Source organism: Alexandromys fortis, unplaced genomic scaffold (assembly GCF_014885135.2).
Source record: "Alexandromys fortis isolate MF-2015 unplaced genomic scaffold, M_Fortis_MF-2015_v1.1 scaffold_156, whole genome shotgun sequence".
NCBI classification, from domain to species: Eukaryota; Metazoa; Chordata; class Mammalia; order Rodentia; family Cricetidae; genus Alexandromys; species Alexandromys fortis.
This window is the reverse complement of record NW_026068028.1, coordinates 1,561,587-1,580,108: the sequence shown is the minus strand read 5'-3', so window position 1 is coordinate 1,580,108 and position 18,522 is coordinate 1,561,587. Positions and strand designations below refer to the sequence as shown.

The 18,522-nt window shown below is 46.7% G+C and overlaps 1 long non-coding RNA gene across 1 annotated transcript; it reads left to right on the top strand.

Annotated features, from left to right (window-relative positions):
* Positions 1-300: 300 nt before the first annotated feature.
* On the top strand, positions 301-5,381 carry LOC126514942 (uncharacterized). The gene is made up of 3 exons (XR_007595716.1): positions 301-460; positions 574-880; positions 1,997-5,381. It is a non-coding gene; the product is annotated as an uncharacterized lncRNA (long non-coding RNA).
* The last annotated feature ends 13,141 nt before the right edge of the window (positions 5,382-18,522 follow it).

Below are 18,522 nucleotides of genomic sequence, written 5' to 3'. Positions count from 1 at the left end.
ACATGGGGTGTCCTGGACGCGGGTGACGAGCGAGCCGCTGGCAGATGCATGGATGCATGCAGGGATGCAAGGACGCAAGCATGAGCTGAGCACGCCTGCGAGCGGACCCTCAGCTCCGGGTCCTTGCTAACGCTCGCGCTTCCCGCCCCGGGGCATCCGCCACGCACGTCGCACCCGCGCGCGGGGACAGTGCCTGTATCCTGGGAAGCCACCCTGAGGCCCCCGGATTCCAGGAACTCTGTGAACGTCAGGAAAAGCGAAATTGGGGCTTGAGAAGGTTAAGCTAAATGCAGCTTTTACCCCGGGTTTACTCAGCCTCGCGCCGTCTCCCCTCGCCGGGTAATGTGATCCGCGACCCTCTAGGTCAGAGGACCCCTCCCCTAGGAATGTGGCTTTGGGCTCCGGCTCCGTCCGTCCTTGGGTTAGAATCCAAACTGCGGACTGTGACTTCCCCGAGCAGGTAACTCCGGGCAGACTCCGGGTGGGGTGTGGATGCGCTCCTGGGCCGGGAGGAGGGCCCCAGGGAAGGTGGGGGCAGTGCCTACCGCGTACCAACTGTCCTGCTCCCTCAAGGGCGGCGACCCCAGGCGGCCGGACAAGGTAGAAGGCGGGCGCCACGCTGGCTCGGGGCTGAGAGAGGAGGGGGATGTCCAGAGTGGCTCGGAGGCGACTAGGGCGCAGGAAGTAGGAGGCGACCGTGCGCCGGCTGCGGACCTCAGCGAGCATCCCGCGGGCAGCGGCTTTCTCGCCGCTAGACAAGCCGCGCGTGCTCTCCGCCCCTCCCATTTGCTTCGGGCGAGCGACACCTAGCTCAGGTGACCACCCCCCTTGCGCTCTGAAGTACCAGCTTCTTGCTGCCCTAGTCCTGCCAGAAATAGAGGTTTGTTGATTAACTCCCCACCCCCACCCTTTACGTTCTCTTCCCAAAACCTCCAGTGTAAGTATTGCTGAGTTTGAGGACTCCTGCCTACCCCGAACAAGATTTGGTGTCCAGAAGAAAATCCTCCAAGACTTTTCGGGTAGATCCTGTGCTTAGCTTTCGGGAGAGTTTAATCCCCGGGGTGGGGGTGGGGGAGTGCTATTCCCCAACACACCAAAGCATGCGAACAAAATGCTGCTAAATGGCTCTGCAAAATCGAAAAAAATGTAAGCGCGGGCATCGGCTCGTGCACACCCTCTTTTCGATGCAAGGGGAGGGTCCTGGGTCTGCCTTTTTTAGTCAGCTCTGGATCCACCAGAGGTGTCTGGAGCCACCTGGGTGGTTGCTGACAACCTCTGCCCCTAGGGAGCCTAAAGCTCCACCAGTCTATTGTCCCAGCCTGGAGAGTGGGTGAGGTGTGGACTCATTAAGGGATTGGCCCCGGGGTCACTCTTGAGGGAGGGAGCAGGTGAGTCATTCCCAGCGGACTAGGAAGAGGCGGTCTTGGGAGGAACCTCCCCTGAGTCACCGCTTTTCAGAGCTTCTACGAATCTCCAATGGTGTTGGGAACTGGAGCCCAGAGCTCTGGATACCTCTCTAGGGCGGTCAAAGGTATCCCCTGCTAATGAAGGCTCCCAAGTCCTGTTTCCAGAGTTGCTCCTCCTCCTCCAGTTCCTGCATTTCTTTAGCCACTAGGATGCAGTAATATAATGATTGGCAACTTTAAGTGGGCGATCTGAGCTTCCTTGTAAGTAAGTAATCAACCGAAGAGCAAGAGCTGCTCCTGCCAGACTGCCTCTTTGGTAGGTAGTCTTTCTTTGCTTTAGAAAAGCTTTGGCCCAGGGCTGGAGGGATGGCTCAGTGGTTAAAAGCATTGCCTGCCCTTCCAAAGGTCCTGAGTTCAATTCCCAGCAACCACATGGTGGCTCACAACCATCTGTAGTGAGGTCTGGTGCCCTGGTGATACACACAGACAGAATATTGTATACATAATAAATAAATAAATATTAAAAAAAAAAAGAAAGAAAAGCTTTGGCCCAAAGACAGACTTTGTTTATGTCACTGCTTCTATGACAGGTTCCTGTCCAAGATGCCACCTGTTACCTGGGCCAAGAGGACCCGCCTAATTCTCGTGCTCTCAGCCTGCCTCTTATGTCCTGATGTCCATCTGGATGAATTTATGAGATGCAAATCATGTGACTCCCCCTTAAGTCTTCTGCATCACACTTGAAAGGAGCCTAGGTTCCCAGCCACGGCCTGCCACCTCAATGCCAGGCCAGCTCAATGCCCTTGCACAGTCTTTCCTTCCTCCATGATGAGGCCAGGGTGCTCTCCCTCTCCCCTGCATCACCCCAGGCTTTCCTCCCCTGAGAAAACTGTTTCCCTCAATCTGCCAGTGATCGTCTTGTCATCCTTCAAGCCTCTGTTGGCATCACGCCTCCAAGAGGACCTTTGTGATGCCCTTAAATGGAACAGTTCCCTCTATCCTACGAATGTCCTTGGGAATTGTCTTATCAATTTGTTTTATTATCATCTGACCCACTCACATCTGTGTTGTACTATCTTGCGAGTGGGGCCATGATATAGATACTTAGTGAATATTCGGGGAATTAATGACTTGCTGTTATCAGCACAAGGCGATAAGGAGAGGGGGTGCTGATGTCTGAAGTGGACTGACCGACCACCTCTTCAGATTGCTCCGATCCTATTCAGTTAGGGACCCAATGGGAACCGTGTTGTGGGGCTCCTCTTGGTTCTCTTCTGTTTCTGAGCTAGTTGACACCAGCAGCACCGATTCCCTCCTCGCATCCCTCTTCCTTCCATGTCTTCTCTCTCCTCCATCACCCACGGCCACACCTGATTAGTTTGAATGCCAAGTCAGTCTTTAGGCCTCTCTTCAATTACATTGTCTAGGCATCTCTTTCTGGGATTCAAATCTTTACACCCGAAAGGAATTCCTGAGTCTCTTTACAACACTCTCATGATTTCCCCCAGTGGGAGATCTTGGCCTACAACATCTTGGTATCTCGCACAGACACGTCACACCCAGTGTTCTTACAACTCAGTGTCTTCCTTTTGCTCCTCCTCGTCTTCTTCTTCTTCCTCTCTTTTTTCTTCTTCTACTTCCTGTCTTCCTCTTTTGGGAGCTGGCTCTAATTTACACAGGCAGGCCAGAAACTTGCTATCTAGCCAGCAATAACCTCAGCTCCTGTTCTTCCTACCTCTGCCTCCTCCCAAGTGGTGAGATTACACATATCTGCCACCAGGCTCACCTGACTGCAGTTCAGTTCAGTCCGTTCCTTTGACTGGTTGGAGTGTACCATATGTGTGCATGGGCACATCTCTACGTACACATGGTAAGGCAAAGAAGAACATCATAGATGTTTCCATTAGACTGCCTGGCAGGAAGCTTCCAGAACCTGCATGTCTCTGCTCTCCAACACCAGAGTTATAGACACACACCCTATTCCCGGCTTTTTATCTGTGCCTGCTGGTGATGTGAACTCGGACCGCCATGTTCGTACAGCAAATACTCTTACCCACTGAGCCGTCTTGTGGGAGTCAGTTCTGTCCTACCAGAGGGATCCTCGGGAGCAATATCAGGTCAAGAAGCTTGACAACAGGCACCTCTACCAACTGGGCCATCTTGCCAGCCCTCTTTTTGGTTTTGTTTGTTCGAGACAAGCTCTCACTATGGAAGTCAGGCTAGCCTGGAACTCAGTCACCCTGCCTCACTCCTCTCAGTACGACCTGTAGCTTCACTCCCAGCTCTTTGACCTCTGTTCTAAGAGTCTACCTGGCTCTCACCTTTGTGTCCAATACCTTAGATTCTCCACTCGCTTCTGAACATGCCATTCCCATGTTCCTGTAGCAGCTGTGGGGAGTTGCTGCTGTCTCTCTGCCTTATTTGGCAGTGCAGTGTTCCTACACAGAAGCCATAATTTGTTCCCTGCTTTTTTTTTAAGAAGGCATTTTCACCTAACGTAATAGGTCATTTGTTTACACCTGCAGAGGAAGATAGGCCTCATTATAGCCCTAAAGTTGTTTCAAGAATAATTCTGCGAATAGGGACTGAGTAGATGGCTCATCAGTTAAAGCAAGCATGAAGGATAGGGTCACCAGAAACGCAGATAACGCCCAGTGGGCACGGTAGCCTATGTGTAATTCTGTCCTCAGAAGGTGGGGACAGGAAGTCTATGAAGAAACAATGGAGCCAGACTTGGTAGAGCACACCTTTAATCCCAGCACTCAAGAGGGAGAAGCAGGAGAAGCTTTGTAGATTCCAGGACAGCCTGGTTTCCATAGTGTGTTCCAGGTCAGCAGGAGCTACCTAGTGAGACCCTGTCAGAGAGAGAGAGAGATAGAGAGAGAGGGAGGGGGAGGACTGGTTGTTGGTGGCACACACCTTTCATCCCAGCACTTGGGAGACTGAGGCAGGCAGATACCTTTGAGTCTAAGGCCAGCCTGGTCTACAGAATGGGTTCCAGGACAGCCAGGACTACACAGCAAGAAACCTTGTCTAGAGAAAGAAGTACAAGATGGCTCACTGGTTAAAGGTGCTTGCCGCCAGACCATACAACCCTGACAACTTGAGTTTTTCCCAGGATCCATGTAAACATGGAAGGAAAAAAAAAACACTTAAAAAACATGTTCTTGGGGCTGGAGAGATGGCTCAGTGGTTAAGAACACTGCCTACTCTTCCAGAGGACCCGGGTTCAATTCCCAGCACCCATGTGGCAGCTCACAACTGTCTGAAGATCCATTTCCAGGGGATCTGACACCTTCATACCAATGCACATAAAATAAAAGTTAAATAAACTATAAGAAATGGTTTTTTTTTTAAATGTCCTCTAATCTCCATAAGTGCCGCAATGTGCTCTTCCCCACCACACACACACCATAAACACGAAATCACAATTTAAAAAAGCAAAAACCTGTGGCTGCTATTGATGTGTAACATTCTACTTATATATGTACTATGTAAATACACATACACACAAGTGTGTGTGGTATGTATAATTTCAATTTTTGGAAACCTTTACTGTCAGCTTTGGAAAAGGCTTTAACATGTTGGGTTGGCATTGTGCAGAAATTAACATCCATAATTGGTATAGAAAAGTTAATTATCCCATTTGTACAGGAACAGCATTGTATTAAATATATACAGTCTTACCTATGTGGGTTTGAGTAAAGAAACTAAGAAAGTAGCCTCTAAATAATTGGGAAAAATAAACTTAAAAATAACAGATTAGAATGCTGGAGAGATGGCTCAGCAGTTAAGAGCACTGGCTGCTCTTCTAGAGGACCCAGGTTCAATTCCCAGCACTCACATGGCAGCTCACGACACCCATGGCAAAACACCAATACACATAAAATAAAAGTAAATGATTTTTTAAAAAAGCCAAACCATAATGATAATATACCCAATTAACCAAAAGGTATAATAATTTGAAGTTTTTGTATATTTATACAGATAGCCTCAAAGCATAGCAAGAGAAAGAAGATGGAATTGCAAGAAGATACAGAAAAGTCTACAGTAGACGTTATCTCTATCCCTAACTATTAGGACAAAATTAATAGGTGTGAACATATGGGTGAGCACACTTTAACCAACTGGACAGGTATAGGTAGGACAAGGCACCCCCAACTGCAGCTCACACATTCTCTATTGCACATGGAATGCTTTTGATGCTAGAGCTAGAACAAGACCCAACAAATTTCAAATGACTCAAATCACACAGAGTACATTCTCAGAAAATGATGCAACTTAGTCAGAAAATAGGAATTTTGAAAAGGTAAATAGAAAATATCTGTGTCTTAGTCTGCTTTCTAGTACTGTGATAGCACACTATGACAAAAAGCAACGTGGAGAAGAAAGGGTTTATTCAGCTCAGGAATATCCTGAGTGAACCCATTGAGAGAAGCCAAGGCAGTAACTCAGGTAGGGGAGGAATTGAAGCAGAGGCCATGAAGAAATGTTGCTTCATGATTTGATCTTCATGGCTTGCTCACCCTTTCTTATGCCATCCAGGACCTTCTTTCAGAGATGGTACCACCCACAGTGGACTGGGCCCACCCACATCAATCATTAATCTAAAAACTGCCCTCCCTGCAAGTCTAGCCTGGTGGTGCACACCTTTAACACCAGCACTGGGTAGGCAGAGGCAGGCTGATCTCTGTGAGTTTGAGGTTAGCCTGGTCTACATAGCAAGTTCTAGAACAGCCAGGCTATCTATTGAGACCCAGTCCTCTCCAAAGGAGAGAGAGAACGAGAGAGAGAGAAGAAAAGAAAGGGAAAGGAAAAAGAAAATGTCCTATAGACACTCTGACAGAGGCATTTTCTCAATTGAAGTTTCTTCTCTTAGACAATTCCAGCTTCTATCAAGTTGACAAAAACAAAAACTAACCAGGACATTATTGTTGTGGAATAAACTTTTTGTACACTGTGAAAATTGGTCTTTGCCAAGGGGCCTTCTGATTCGTTTAATAAAGAGCTAAATGGCCAATAGCTTGACAGGAAGAGGTGAGGCAGAACTTCCAGACAGAGAGAGAGAAGAAAGGGAGCTGAATCTGGGCCTGTGAGATGCTACCAGAGAGGAAACTGGAGGTGCAAGATGGAAAAGGGGTGAAAAGCCACAGAGTGAACAGAGATGAATATAAATGAGTTAATTTAACGTCTAAAAGCTAGTGGAACAAGCCAAAGCTATAACCCAAGCTTTCATAATTAATAAGTCTCCACATCATTTTTTGTGAGCTGGCAGCCCAAAGAAAAATCTATCTACACATTATGTATTTAGAAACTGTATTTTTTTTTTCGAGACAGGGTTTCTCTGTGAAACAGTCCTGGCTGTCCTGGAACTCACTCTGCAGTACCAACCTGGCAGTCAAGATGTGCCCCCTGGTGAAAGAGCAGCTTGACTCTGGTGGTGGTAGCCAACCGTTGCCTTATTGAATGTGCTGCGTGCCCCACTGGTGACGATGCATGCCTAGTGCCTTAAACCTGATCAAAAGCCCAGGGCTGGACCAGGTGGTGGTTGCTTACACCTTTAATTCCAGCACTGGGGAGGCAGAGACAGGAGGATCTCTAAGTTTGAGACCAGTCTGGTCTACACAGCAAGTAAAACATTTTTTAAAATAAAAGAACTGAAGAAGAAAAAAACACCCTCAGATTTAGAACATAATGAAATCCTACAGATCAATGAATGACAAGGGAAGAAAATAGGTAAAAGGCTAACAGGCAATTTATCAGAAAGAATAGACAAAGGACCAATAACAAGTACTCAGCCTCACTAGTCAGAGACATAAAAACTAAAGCCATGATGAGCCATCGCTGCACCCCATACAAGCTCCAGGATGTGAAAGACTGACTCTAATCTCAATGTCACTGCAGATGTTTGGGTCAGAGCCCTAATAGCCAGGCTGGACCACCCATCCTCCACAGTGGTGAGCAACAGAGAGAGGAGGTTTGGGAAGAACACATAAAGAAACCCACTGAGCTCCCCAGTCCATCTTCAGAGTCTTGACATAGGTTTACTTTTCAACAGAGGACAAGACGTATGTATGTAGGACATTCCCAGTCAAGGTGGACATCCACACCCCGTCATTCTCTCTCCTCCAAGGGATCTGATGGTGGCAGAAACGTATGAAGTCTTTGGAGGAGGCAAGTTTCCCTCTGGCTGGCAGCGGGAGCCTTCTTCACCCAACATGAGATCCCAAGTCCTTGAGGGCCATTGTTTAAATAATCTGATAGCCAAAGGGAGGGAACATGTCTCTCCAGAACATCTTGTTCCTCCCAGGACAGTCGGTCCCACACAGAGTGGTACTGAGGATGTAAAACAAGAAATCTCTCAGATATAACTGGTGGGTGAAGGTGCCTTAGCAAACTAATAAGCCAGCATCTTCTCAAGGTGAAATCTAGAGAAGTCCTCGGTGGAAACCTATGCATCCCGAGACATGTTCAGGTGTAAACAAATGACCTATTACGTTAGGTGAAAATGCCTTCTTAAAAAAAAAAAAAAAACAGGGAACAAATTATGGCTTCTGTGTAGGAACACTGCACTGCCAAATAAGGCAGAGAGACAGCAGCAAATCCCCACAGCTGCTACAGGAACATGGGAATGGCATGTTTGGAAGCGAGTGGAGAATCTAAGGTATTGGGAACAAAGGTGAGAGCCAGGTAGACTCTCCGGCTCCTCACTGGTAGACCGACCCCTCCCTTACCCCAGCATGGATGAGGCTCTGGGTGTGATCCCTAGCACCACCAGAAAAGAAGAGAGAGAGAGAGAGAGAGAGAGAGAGAGAGAGAGAGAGAGAGAGAGAGAGAGAGAGAGAGAGAGAGAGAGAGCCGTCAAGATGGCTCACTGACTCAGGTGGTGGTGGCACACGCTTTGATCCTAGAACTCAGGAGGCAGAGGGAGGTGGAGCTCTCCCGAGTTCAAGGCCAGCCTGGTCTACAAAGGAGTTCTGGGACAGGTTTCAAAGTTACACAGAGAAACCCTGTCTCAGAACAACAACAACTTGGAACCATTTAGGAATCCTTATCCATTCTCTTGACTTCCCTCTGGAGGCAGCCATGGGCCTGAAATTTTGGGGGCCATAGTCTTCTTGCCAAACATGTGCTGGTTGATTGAGCATTTTGGTTTTGTTTGCATTCTGAACTTTATACAAGAGGTCTCACTGCCTGGGCTCAGGTGCAACTAGAGTGTTTGTCTCAATAGTTGGGGAAACTCCTTTCTGTTTACCGCTTACTGACTGCAAACCAGTCTACAGCTCTCTCATCCTTTTGCACATTCTCTCTCTCTCTCCCTCCCTCCCTCCCTTCCTTCATTTCTCTCTTACCCCCCCCCCATTCCCCAAGACATGGTTTCTCTGTGTAGCCCTGGTTGTCCTAGAACTCATTTTGTAGACCAGGCTGACCTCAAACTCACAGAGCTCCACCTGTCTCTAACTCCCAAGTGCTGAAATTAAAGGCGTGCGCCACTACTGCCCAGCCAATGCTTGCAAGTTTTTTTTTTTTTTTAATTGCACTTAGCTCTTCCTTTTGAGTTTTTGTTTGCTCTGGTTTTGGCTTGGGGAACGTTGGAGTTTTGTTGTTGTTGCTGTTGTTTTTTTTTGTTTGTTTGTTTGTTTTTTTGAGACAAAGTCTTTCTAGGAGGTCCAGGTTGGTCTCAAACTTGAGATCCTCCTGTCTTAGCCTTCAAAGATCTGAGATTATTGGCATGTGCCACCTCCACATCCGATGATGGTGTAGTTCCTGAACAGAAGTTTTCTAGCAAAGGTCTCTGCTCTGTGATAAAACAGTGAGCTGTATTTCACACATTTTTCATTAAAGGGATCAGATTTCACAATAAAAAAAAAAAAGATTAAAAGGATTGAGGTGGGTGGTCCTCGGACTTCCCACAGGACAGGGAACCCTGATTGCTCTTTGAGCTGATGAGGAGGGGGACTTGATGGGGGAGGGGGACTTGGTCGGGGGGAGGGGAGGGAGATGGGAGGCAGTGGCAGCGGGGAGGAGACAGAAATCTTTAATAAATAAATGAAAAAAATAAAAAAAAAGATTAAAAGAGGAGCTGGGCATGGTAGCACAGACCTTTAATACTAGCACTGGAGGGGTAGAGGCAGGTAGATCTCTGAGTTCAAAACCAACCTAGTCTACAAAATGATTTCTAGGACAACCAGGGCTACACAGAGATACCCTGTCTTGGGGAGTGGCGGTGTGTGTAAGAAAACAGAAAGATGGTGTTAAAATATTGGACTCATTGTGGGCAGAGTCACGTGGTTTCCACATTTGTGCATTTTGTGCATTACCAAACTCATCCTCAACACAAGTTGCCGCCTTTCGTTCTGCAAGGTACTGCAGGGAGGTCCTAACTGATCCACTACTCCCCAGACAGATTGTGTTTGGGAAAAATGATCTGGGAGATGAGGTGTTAACTACAGTAAAAGATCCTGTAAGCAAGGTTGGATCTCCCCTGCTCCTCTCCAGGAGGGCATCTCAGTCCAGCTAGAGAGAAAGCAGTAGTAAATACAATGTGACCATCATCTATCTGCCTGCTCCAGAGCAGGCAGGAGCTCACAAAGGGGCTGAGGCAGGGAGGAGGCAGCCCTATCTTCCTTTGGGTGATAAAAGTGTTTTAGAGGAAGATAGGGATGATGGGGGCACAGTAAGGACTGTGGGTTTGCCTGAAATCCTGCTGAGCTATGACCTTAACTATCACTAAGTGTCCTTGTTTACATAGAGTCTTGCTTGTGACACTGACTGGTCCGGAACTCAGTATGAAGACCAGGCTGGCCTCGAACTCATGAGCTAGCCTTCCTCTGCTTCCCAACTGCTATGATCAATGGCATATGCCACAATGCCCAGCCTGAAAATAGCCAAGATTTTGGTAGAGCATTTGCCTGATATGCACAATACTCTGGGTTCAGTCCACAGCATTGCAAGAAATTAGTTAGTTAAATGAAATTCCTAATTTCCTTAACTGCAGTACCTTTGTAGTCTTTACATATTTTTTTTTCTGAGACAGGGTTTCTCCGTAGCTTTTGGTTCCTGTCCTGGAACTAGCTCTTGTAGACCAGGCTGGCCTCGAACTCACAGAGATCTGCCTGCCTCTGCCTCCCGAATGCTGGGATTTAAAGGCGTGCGCCACCACCGCCTGGCCCCTTTGTAGTCTTTAGGATCAGTCTAGGCTCAAACCAAACAAAGAAGAAGAAAAGAAGAAGGAGGAGGAGAAGGAGGAGGAGGAGAAGAAGAAGAAGAAGAAGAAGAAGAAGAAGAAGAAGAAGAAGAAGAAGAAGAAGAAGAAGAAGAAGAAGAAGAAGAAGAAGACGAAAAAGAAAAAGAAGAAAACAAGTAACAAGAAAAGCCGGAATTTCTTCTCAATTTAAAGGATAAAGTAAAAATTTAAACTCAGAAGATATGTTTAAAAAACAAAAAGATTTTCTCCTTGCCCATGAAGGCAGAAACCTTGCTAGAAAGAAGCAAGACTTTATAGAGTTTCTGATGTGCCGAAATCTACCCACGAATAGCTCCTGTTTCTTGCTTTCAAGTTCTTGTTTGTATCTGTCACCAATGACCTTCTCTTCTGGTTCGGGTGTGCTGGATGTGTGTGTGTGTGTGTGTGTGTGCGCGCGCGCGCGCGCATACGTATCTGTGTGTCTGTAGGCAAATATGTGTATATCTTCAGTGAGTAGATGCATGCCCATGTTCATCGTGCTCTTGTATGTGTGTGTGTGCATAGTGTGTGGATGTGTTCCAGTATATGTGTGCACCATGTGAGTACAGTGTGCATTTGCACACAGCTGCCACTGACCCTCTTCAGGCTTTTGCACACAAGGCCTGGCAGTGCTGAGTCTGCATCTCTGCAGTCTGTCCTCTAGCTGTCCCTGACAGGAAGCCAGGCTTCCTGGGGTCTTGAATCAGCAGAGCAGGAAGGAAATAGCAGCCACAAAACTGTCAGATAGGACGCGGCCGACTCCAAGGCATCCTAGAACAAGTCTGGAACAGGTTTCCAGAACTGGACCCGAAACCTTAGCATCGGAAACAAAAGCCCAGACCCTGTTTCATGGTGTCCTTGCAGCCCAGAGTAACATTAGGCAAGGTCAGTCCTCAGATCATCCCCTGTAGTTTCCTTCCTTCCGGTGAGGTAGAAATAATAAAATAGCCTGGCCCTCATTTGCCATAGGATTCAACGTCTTTTTCTTTTGTTTGTTTGTTTTCTTTTTTGGGCTAAAAAAAAAAATTACGTTTCCAGGCATGATGGCACATACCTTTTAGCCCTGCAGTCAGGAGGTAGAGGCAGATAAATCCAGGCCAGTCAATCAGGAGGTAGAGGCAAGTAGACCCAGGCCAGTCTGGTCTACAGAGCAAATTCAAACCAACCAGGGGTTCATGGTGGGGCCCTGTCTCAAAAAATTCAAAAACACGAACAACAGCAATTGTGTGTGTGTCTGTGTGTCTCTCTGTGTGTGTGTCTGTGTGTCTCTCTGTGTGTGTGTCTGTGTGTCTCTGTGTGTGTGTGTGTGTCTCTGTGTGTGTGTGTGTGTCTGTGTGTGTGTGTGTGTGTGTGTGTGTGTGTGATGGATTCTACACCTATTACTGCCCTTTTACCTATTTTAAAACAAAATTATGTAGCCTTCAGTGTGTTTAATAGGCTGACAGTCTGATCCCAATCCTGGGTCTAGACGATGAGAGACACCCTGATGTTCTCATTGCTTTCTTACTGCTTTGATTAATTTTGGAGTTTTTTGTTTTGTTTTCCGCTTTTGTCCTCTGTAAAGGACAGTTTGGCGTATTCAGGAGTCATTTCCTGGGAGTCACTGCAGGCATGTGACCACGGAACCTTTCTTTTAAACTTCTCAAAAGCTTTCAGATTTTGATTTGCAAAAAAATTCTGTAAAATTTGCAAAAAAAATCTACATTTTGGTTTTTTGAAACTGGCACGGGCAATCTACCACAGTGACTCCTCATGAGTGGGGTGGAGCAGATTTCTATGAACGAAGCAAGATGCACTCTGTCACCAGGCTTCTGTGGAAATGTTTGCGTGTGAAGAGAGAGCCTCCAGCTCTGTCGGGCTATCCCAGGAGTGTGCAAAACTATGCATGAAGTCCTCTGTGAGTCAACGTCTGAACCCTCAAGTGCGTGTTTCACCAACACATGTTTTTACCCCGTATGCCTGCGAAGTCTGAAGAAGAGGTCGGAGAACTTGTATTCAGGACTGTTGTGAATCTTGTGGATGCTGGAAACTGAACCCAGGTCCTCTGTAAGAACAAATGCTCTTAACCAATGAGCCAGCCTGCTTCTGCCTACTGAATGTTAGAATTGAAGGCATACACCAACCCAGCCTGCAAAACAGAATTTTTAAAAACCTAAAAAACACATTTTATGTGGGAGTGAGTGAGTGGTGTACATACCTGTTTGTGTGGCTGTGTTCATGTTCGTGTAGGACACATGTATGTATATGAGTGCATGTGGAGGCCGGAGACTGATACACAGTGCCTTCCTCTATCTTCCTCTATTGCTTTGTTGCTTTTTTTTTTTTTTTTTTTGCATCAGGGTGTCTCTCTAAACCCAGCACTAATTCAGCTAAAATACCTGACCAGCAAGCAAGCTCCAGGAGTCTTCCTCAGCACTGAGCTTACGGACTTACAGATGACAGCCATGCCCTGCTTTACTGAGAGGTCCTGGGGATCTGAACCCAGGTCCTCATGCTTGCACAGCAACTCCTTCCCCGTGGGGTCATCTTCCCAGCCGAAGAGAGAAAGAAGACGAATGCAAACAAATTTCCTGACACAGAAGCCTTGTGACCAGCTCCACAGCGGCCACCAGACCCCCTCTGAGCCATAACAATAGACCTTCACATCACAGTGAGTGCTGGTGTCCCAGAAGACAGACCAGAACCACCAGCTGATTTATCAGTAGTTATTAAAATTCCTCAGCGCCCACAATTGGATTTCTTTTCAGTGCGGCCCTTCTTTCTTCCTTCTGGCCCTCGAAGCACAGTCGCTCGCCTGATTGAGTTATAAGAAGGCTTTATTTGAACTCAAGAGGGTTTCTAACACTACAAATAACAATGACAACTGGATGGGTTTTTTTTTTCTTTTACATCAAATCAAGTTTGTCCTTGCTAGAACTCTCCTTAGAGATGAAGAAGAGGCTCTCGCCCAGGGACCAGGGCCAGCACAAAGCAAACCAGGGCTGCCCTGCGCCTTCCCGGTTCTCTTGCTGTTTCTGGCCCTGTGATGGCTGGATTTAATTGTCAACTGGACACAGCCTAGAATTATCTGGAAAGGAAGCCTCCATGAGGAATCATCATGATAGCCTGGCCTGTGGGTGTGTCTGGGGGGCATTAATTGATCGAGAAGACCCAGCCTGTACGTGGGCAGCGCCACTCTCTGGAAGAGCGGAGGAAGCTAGCTAAGCCCGAAGCGTATATTCATTCTCTCTCTGCTCCTGACTATGGATGTAATGTGGCCAGCAACTCATGTTCCTCCGCTTCTACTTCCTCTCACGATGACTGGATGCAGACTAGAATTTAGAATTTCTCTATTTTTTTTTTTTTAGGTTTTTGGTGTTGGTATTTTGAGACAGGGTTTCTCTGTGCAGCCCTAGGTGTCCTGAAACTCACTCTGTAGACCAGGTGGCCTCAAACTCACAGAGATCCTCCTTGTCTCTGCCTCCCCAGTGCTGGGATTAAAGGTGTGAGTGCTACCACCCCCTGGCTACCCAGGATTTTTATCTTTCATTTCTATTTTCCAGAGCGTCCTTACAGATGCCCCGTTTTCTCCCTGTCTCTGAACACGTCTCTTGTCTCCTAGGCTCCCCAACCCCAGATCTAACATCCTTTAGTCCTTCAGGTGGTCCCAGTGCTGCCACTGAAGTCATAACTGAGATGTTCCCAATGAAAGGGCTCTGGAGAGGGCTCAGTGGATAGAGGGCGTGCTGAGTAAGCCTGAAGGCCTGAACTCAGGTTTCTAGCACCCAGGAGAAAAGCTGGGAGTGGGAGCCGGTGCCTGTAACCCCTGAGGTTTTGGATCAAACAGATCCCAGGAGTTTACTAGTTTGTCAGTTAAACCAAGAGGGCAAGCTCCAGGCTGAGTGAGAAGCTTGGTCTCAAAATATAGACCCAGGTTCGATTTCCTGCATCTACACGGCAACTCATAACCGCCTACCCCTTCAGTCCAAGAAGATCTCATTCCCTTTTCTGGTTTCCAGAGGACCCAGACACACACATGCTACACAGACATACATGCAGGTGAGACACCCATACATGTAAAATAAAAATAACACAGAGGCTGGGCCTTCAAGGTGACTCAGTGGGTCAGGTAAGGGTACTCAGAGCCAAAGCTGACAATTTAAATTCCATCCCAGGGAGCAGAAGAGAACCATTCCCTCAGGTTGTTCTCTACCCTCCACAATGCACAAAATCGCATACTCCATAAAAAAAGGAAATAAATATTCAAAAGACAAACAAAAGAAAGGTAGAGATGGATTGAAGCCGACATCTGACCGCCACACATACCTGCAGACAGATGGACAGACTGCACACAGAGATTATCCTAATTTAACTTGCCTTAGAATACAAATTTGTTGCACACCCCAAAGTTCGTTGTCTTCTCCCTGTTTTGTAGCTGGAATCCAGCCGACAGGCTTGCAGCAGGAAAGAAATCACCCTGGAAGAGAGTTACTACAAAAGCTAGTGTGGGGGCTGGGGCTGCTGGTGAGTGGGTGCAGCGCTCATCTGATGGCTCAAAGTCCCGGGTTCCGTTCTCCCACATAAAACCAGGCGCGGCCAGGCGAGGTGGAGCACGCTTGTAATACCAGCACTGACAGCAGGAGGCAGTGATCCGTTCAGTTACGTAGCCAAGTTCGAGGCCAGCCTGGGCTACATTAGAGTTTATCGCCACAAAAGAAAGCCGGCTGGGAGGTGGTAGACCACACCTTTAATCCCAGCACTCAGGAGGCAGAGACAGGCGGATCTCTGTGAGTTTGAGGCCAGCCTGGTCTACAAGAGCAAGTTCCATGACAGGCTCCAAAGCTACAGAGAAACTTTGTCTCAAAGAAAGAAAGGAAAAAAAAAGGAAGAAAGAAAGAAAGAAAGGAAAGAAAGAAAGAAAGAAAGAAAGCCATTATTAATTAAAAAGAGAGAGAGAAGATATGCACACAGATATATATTCTAAGATGCATAATTTATAAAATCATTTTAAATATAAATAAGACGTACCTAACCCATGCAAAAGTCTTAAGGTCCAGGATGGTTTGGCAAAAAGAACAGAGATAAAGTAGGGATTTTTTTTTTCATTTTTTTTGCTATTTTTCAAGACAGGGTCTTCACTGTGCCTCCTTCACTGGTCCAGACTCACTAGGTGGAGCAGGTATCTCTTACATTGGTTCCAATCCTCTTGAGTGACTGGAATAGTGTGTAAGCCATCACACTTGGCTAAGGGAAGAAATTCTAAAGACTCCAAATCCTCTTTTTTGTTTGTTTGCTTTTTAAAGACAGTGTCTCAACTATGTAGCCCTGACCAGCCTAGAATTCACTATGTAGTCCAGGTTAGCCTAGAACTCACAGAAATCACCAGACTCTGCTACCACATGTCCCCAACCCCCTCATTATGATGAACTCATAAAGACAGGAAATGAATCCTGGCACAATACAGTTCACTCACTCATAGATGGTTTTCCGACTTTGCCAGTCGCTGCCTTGGCACCAACATCCTCCGCTGCATTCGGTGACCCTGTTGTCCTGGGTGTTTCTGAGGCACAAACCCCAGGCTTGTACGTGCTCTGGTGAGGACTCTCACTTGGTTATATTCCAGGCCCTTCTCTTCCGCCCTCCCCCTCCACTATCTACAAGGGTTTCTTTCTCTTCCTCCCATTCCCAGCCTTGAGATTTTGGAGGAGTGTCTTTTGTTCCCCGTTAGGAACATCTGATACTTCTGTCCTGATTAGACTTGGTCTGTGCACTGAAGGACGAGGGGACTCCCTAAGGAACACAAAGCAAGTCTCCAGGCATCCTCGTAGGAGGCAACCTGTGTCGGTTTGTCCTGTGGGAACCTTGATCACTGGTCAAGATGGTGTCTGCAGCTTTTTTTTTCCCCACTGCAAAGTTGCTATTTTTCTCTTTGTAAAATTAAGGGGTCAGGGCTATAGCTCAGTATTAGGGTGCTTGTCTAGCATGCCTGAGACCTTGGGGTTCCATTTCCAGCATGATGTAAAGAAAAAAAACAGATTTAAATGTGCAAGCACCTCGTGGAGAACTTTGAAACTGGAAGCAACCTGTTAATGCTTTATCTTTCAAAAAACTGTTTGGCAAGCACTGATGATCTTTGTGTGAATTAATTGCTATGATGATTGGCTAATAGTGATTTTTCCCCTTCCATTTATTTACTGATGGTGAGTGCAGAGCATGTGCTATGGGATGATCCTTTGGTTTTGCTTTTGTTTTCGTCTTGTCAAGACAGGGTTTCTCTGTTGCTTCAGGACCTGTCCTGGAACTCTCTCTGTAGACCATGCTGGCTTAGAACTCACAGAGATCCGCCTGCCTCTGCCTCCCGAATGCTGGGTTTAAAGGTGTGCACCACAACCAGCCAGCAGGATCTTCTTTTTGTACACTGTGACGAAAGCTTGCTACAAGCAGGCGTGTGGCACAGCCTATATGTGGAGGTCACCTTGAAGGTATCAGTTATCTCCCTCCACCATGTGGGGTGCAGAGATTGAACGCTGGTCACCAGGCTTGGCAGCAAGCACCTTTACCCAGGAGTCATCCTGCTGGTCCTTCCTTTTTTGTTTGTTTTGTTTTTTCCTTTGGTTTTTCAAGAGTTTCTTTGTGGAGCCCTGGTTGTCCTGGAACTCCTGCTATAGACCAGGCTGGCCTTGAACTCAGAGATTCACCTGCCTCTGCTTCCCCAGAGCTAGGATTAAAGGATTGAGTCACTAAGTCCAATAATGATAATGCATTCAAGTTATTTTCAGAGAGGACTGAAATCAACTTAAGATATCAGGAAAGTAAGAACCAATTGTTTTTGATTTGGTTTTATTATGTCTTATTTGGCTTGGTTTTGACTTTGAGACAGTATCAACTGGGCCAGATGGAAAGATATTGGTCACCGGGCAGTCCCGATGCACGCCTTTATTCCTAGCACTTGGGAGGCAGAGGCAGGTGGATCTCTGTGAGTTTGAAGCCAGCCTGGTCTACAGAGCAAGTTCCAGGACAGATAGAACTACACAGAAAAACTTTGTCTCAAAACAAAACAAAACAAACAAACAAAAAACCTTTGTGTTAAGAAATAAAAGGGGGTGAGGGTGAGATGGGAGATGGCTCAGTGGGTAAGGGTGCGTGCTGCCAAGCCCGACTACCTGAGTTCAATTCCTGTGGCCCACATGGTAGAAGGAGAGACTGAGTTGTCTTCTGACCTCCACATGTGCAGTGCAGTACCCATGTGCTGTGACACATGTGCTCACACATAAAATATAATAAAAATAAAGTACGTGTCCAATGCATAGTATATTCAAAAGAAAACTTGTGTATTCGGGTCCTCTAGAGTCACAGAACTTATAGTGTGGAGATATACATATATGGCAGGGATTTATGAGAATGACTTACAGGCTGAGTCCAACAGTCAGTTGGGAGCACTGACTGATCTTCCAGAGGACCCGGGTTCAGTTCCCAGCACCCACATGGTAGCTCACAGCTGTCTGAAGATCCAGTTCCAGGGGATCTGACACCTTCACACCAGTGCACATAAAATAATGTAAATAAACAATAAGAAATATTTTTTAAAAAAAAAATAAGTCCTTAGATAGGCTTCCAGCAGAATGTGTGGCCAAGGTTAAAGATGTGCCTTCTGGCCTCAAGATCCGGAAAGAAAGAATGAACTACAACCAAGAACAGCCATCACACTTTGTGCCCATTTAAAATCAGTCCCATTCTTCTTCCAGTAGTGGCAACCATTAATCTTCTAGTGTTGGGGATCGACCCAAAGCCTTGGGAAGCTGAGCCAGCGTACCCAGCACACAACCTCAGTGATCTGTCCTTCACTCTTGTTTTCTTTTCTGTCTCTTCAGAGCTCCCGCTCCTTCTTTTTTTTTTTTTTTTTTTTTTTTT